The 4,453-nt window shown below is 33.1% G+C and overlaps 1 long non-coding RNA gene across 1 annotated transcript; it reads right to left on the bottom strand.

The window, feature by feature from the left end:
- Positions 1 to 2,045: 2,045 nt before the first annotated feature.
- LOC117910846 lies at positions 2,046 to 2,945 on the bottom strand. Its single transcript, XR_004650812.1, has 2 exons — positions 2,314 to 2,945; positions 2,046 to 2,126 (listed from the first exon to the last, which is right to left on the bottom strand). It is a non-coding gene; the product is annotated as an uncharacterized LOC117910846 (long non-coding RNA).
- Between the last annotated feature and the right edge of the window lie 1,508 nt (positions 2,946 to 4,453).

Here is a 4,453-nt window from a genome sequence, read left to right on the forward strand (position 1 = left end):
TTTCCTCAATACCAGCTTTGAATACATGTTTACAGGCTTATATAATCTGCTCCTTACCACCTTTAAACAAAACCCTCGAACGAATAAAACCAAAAAACCCAGAAAAAAAAAACAAAAAAAATAAGAAGAAGCACAGAAAATTAGGATTACAATCAATCAATCCACACAAAGTGCTAAAAAAACATTAATAAACAAACACCCAACAAAAAAACAGCAAGCTTTTATTAAAAGAACACAAAAACAAATAAAATAAAAACATACCCACAACTTTATCTTACCTCAAGAACCGAATCCAAGAGCGAAAAAAGAGTTTAAAAATTCAATCAAGGTCAAACAAAATCAACCATCCCACAGAGCAGAAATTACATAGATTCGAGAAAATCAGTCATGTCACAAACTAAGCATCTAATCACACAGCAGAAGTTCAGAAGTTCAGCTTTCCTCAGGTGCTAAATTGCAATTAAAAATAAAAACAATAATTAATTGTCAATCTCAAGAGAACCTAAATCCCAAAAATTAGGCCAGAAACCTAAATTACATGCACTGAATAGTTCCAGATGCATGAAATCAATGAAAAAAATTCCCAAACAAAAATAGTAATCAGGAAAGACCAAGTAAAGAATACACAAAAATGCACATATTTATCGTTCGTTCGTATGGTCGCCGGAAGAAAAAAAAATGGGAATAAAGAACAAAGCTCGAGATTTACAGTTGCGCCTGAACATTTGCTCTCTTTCATTGCAAAGAAACCAACAACAATACAAAAAAAAAAAAAAAATCATATAAGTTTCGCGTCATATTTTCCTCATTTACCTCAGTTTTCTGAGCAACCAAATAGAAGCTAAAAGAAGGACTAGAAAGCGAATCTAACTTGAATAGTGTAAGAGAGCTCATAACAGAGTGGAAATCTCTAAACGAATGCGAGAACCTGGAGATGAAATCACTTTATCTGAAGAAATTTGCGGATCAGTAGTACGGCTACACGCGTGAATCGATTACAGCTTACAACCTTTCGATTTTTCACTGAGAAATTCACACAACAGAAAGAAAAGAGAGATAAGAGAGCGAAGTGACTTTCTCTCCTTTTGCCCTAACCTGGTGTCCCCAAATTTCAGAGTCGGGTGTTGCATGGGTTTTGCTAACTTGTTTAAGATTTGTGTGTTTATTTATTAAAAGCACAGCCGTGACATGGAGAGGGAGATGGCTGCTGACATGGATGTGGAGGGGTAGTTTTGGAAATGAAATTATAAAACAGTACATAGTGCATGAAAAGCATAATTTTTTGGGCAATAGTGGATATATATTGGGTTATGCAAACTTGGGTTATGAAAAAGCTATTCTGCCCAAATGGGCGGGGCAAAACACAACTTTCCCTTTAAAGAATGCGTACTTATAAAATATTAAATAACTAAGAGGATGAAGTTATCTAGTTAGAAGGCAATGATATAAAAGGTTCACAATAAGATTATATAATTCTCACACCAATAAGTTTCTCAATTAGATACATAAGTTTGATTGATCTCCAATGTGTTTAGGTATCAATTCATCTAATCCTCAAATATAAAGACATGGCTAAATTATCAAAGCATCCAATTTTCCTTTTGTTTTTTTTTTTCATAGCTTGGGTAAATGATTTGTTAAAACAACATAGCATATGCAATGTGAGTGCTTTGCTTGTTTTGAGATATCATTCAAAAGAGGAACAAATTAAGAAAGTATACTGTGGAACAAATTATAGAATATCAACATGAACCATACTGAAATATTGGCCGAAATATTGATATTGATTTGTCCAAATGTATGTTCAGTAAGATTTCAGAATTGACACTCATTGATATTGATGGTAAATAGGCGTATCAGCTTATCCTACGACCATATAACCTATGCCCGGACAATCTAGTAAGTGGTGGCATAATTCAATTTTTTTTACACATGGAAGTTGTCAGTTACCTCTCATTAATAAGCCAGTCCATGTAATACCACATCAATGATCCATAAAACCAGCGAGAAAAAAAGAAAGAAAGAAAGAAAGAAAGTTGAAGTACTCACCTGATCAGATTTTTTGAAGTAATCCGAAGAGCTTTGATGGCAACACCAATTAAACTACTTCCAGTTATATAAATTCCCTTAAAAATGCAGCAATAATGCAACCATCAAAACAATGATCCAACAAAAAAAAAAACAAAAAAACAAAAAAACAAATATAATGTATCAATTTAACCTAAACCTCCGCTAGTTTGACAAGAATGCAAAAATTTTAGTAGTTGTTTTCTTTTGGTGGATTTTACAAGGGAGGAAGGGAAGAGAAAGTACCAAGCGACACCCAAGACGGACACGACAATGGCGGAGAAGGTGTAAGGTGAGATCTGAACCAGTGCGCGAGACCATGAGCTCGATGCACCCACCATTGATTCCGATCACCAATTTTCCCCTGATCTGATCTTCGTTTCAGAAATTAGGGTTTCTGGATCAAGTAATTTGGGAACAAAAAGGATATCACCTTTCCCGGTTTCCTCCGTAGTCCCGTGTCTCTTCCTTCTGATTCGTTTCTCATTTACCAACACATCCACCTGATAAATTCTTCTCCTCCGCAGCATTATAACTTTTTTTTTTGGGAACGTTAGGTTTTGGGCTGTTGATGTTTATCAACAAAATGGGAGACGAGAATGTTACAGAAATGAAAGAGGTTAGGTTTTACAGCATTTTGGGTTTCTGAGATTGAGAATGGGAGAGAATGGGAAAAGCAGTATATGAGAGAGATATTGGCTTTGTGGCTTTTCGGAGGGTTTTTCTCTTCTGAATTTTCAGATGTGGAACGCTTAGCTGGCAAGGTGAAGGGTATTTTTGGCATTAAAATACACATAAGCTGAAAGTGCATGATTCTCCAAATATTTTCTAATTACATTATTAATTTTGAAATACGTAAAATTGGATTAGCAAAATCATATATTTTCCACGTCACCCACCCAAAACCCAACTTTCCCTTAAAAAAATGCTAGTACACCTAACTACCGAAGGCCCGCTTATTAAATAAATAAATAATTTTTTTATTAGTTTTAATTAAAAATTTAAAATAAAAGTGAAATATTTTAATATCTAAATCAACATTTATAAATTGAATTAATAATTACTTAAATGAATATATATATATATATATATATATATATATATATATATTAATTTATCTAATTAATATTTTTTTTATCAATTTAACTATAAAATATTTTATTAATATTCTTTAATTAAAGTAGTAATAGGCCAAATGAAGTTTAAAATAGAACAATTTCGAATCAGTGAAGATTTATATGCATTTGAAAACTCTTAAGACTAGGTTTAGTTTTCGAAAAATTTGAGGAAAAATGCAAAGAAAAAAAGTAGAAGGAAATAAAAAATAAAATCAAAGATGATAAATTATTTTTATTTACTACTTGAAACTCATTTTATTTATTTTAACTCATCAATATAAAAATTAAATAATTTTAAAATAAATAAGTTTTTAACTAATTTTAATTATATTTAATTTTCTTTAAAATATTTTATAGGACAACCAAATATAAGAAAATCATTTTTCTTAATATTTTTTTTCTTTCCTTTGTACTTTTCGGGAACTAAAGATAACCTTAGAAACCTTGTGTAAGATTGAAATGGGTGCGTTTCATGGATTTATGTATTTACTATTCATCCAAAATGTCTTCGCTCAAAAGATGACACAATGGATTGCCTATAGCGGTCAAGTATAGTTCTCCATTGAAGCTACTCATATGTCTCGCATCATCGCATGGAGGTGACACTTCAAAGTCTTTTATAGTCCGAACCCCTTGTAGGTGTGGTAGTGATTAGTGATTCAACCCCTCCCACATGAGGAGCATCAAATCAACAAGTCTTGTAAGGCGTCTTGTAGGGATGATAATTCAACCTCGGCAAAATGGCGTCAATTTGACTACTTGTTCACATGGGTGGTGGTCGACATGCACCCTCATTCCACAGGGAATGGGGATTCCTCCCCTCCACTAAGTCTTCATATTACATCAAAGATGTCCCATTTCGAGTGCGACAATCTAAATCTATTACACTCACCCTTCCCCTTTACTTGAGGAGCGGCTACTTGGTGTGGCTCATGCCACATTGCCTTAGGGGCCTCGAAAATGGTTTGAGACCCTCGATCGCAACCCCAGGTCAAGCAAACCACCTGTTCCAAATATTTTTCACGTATGAAATACAATTTTTAAAAATATTTATACTTTTTACTATTTTTTTTTCCTATTTTCATTTGAAAAAATAAAAATAAAAATAAAAATTTTTTGGGCCCAAAATTTTTTATTGCTAAAATTGAGAGTAGTGCTTAATGGATCTTAGATGGACTTTATGTCCTATGATGGTGAACTTACCCTTCCCACCATTAAATTCATGAGATGTCAAGGGTCTTAGTTTGTTGGATAGACTTGCAGACTGA

The sequence above is a fragment of the Vitis riparia genome, chromosome 3 (genome assembly GCF_004353265.1).
Source record: "Vitis riparia cultivar Riparia Gloire de Montpellier isolate 1030 chromosome 3, EGFV_Vit.rip_1.0, whole genome shotgun sequence".
NCBI lineage: Eukaryota > Viridiplantae > Streptophyta > Magnoliopsida > Vitales > Vitaceae > Vitis > Vitis riparia.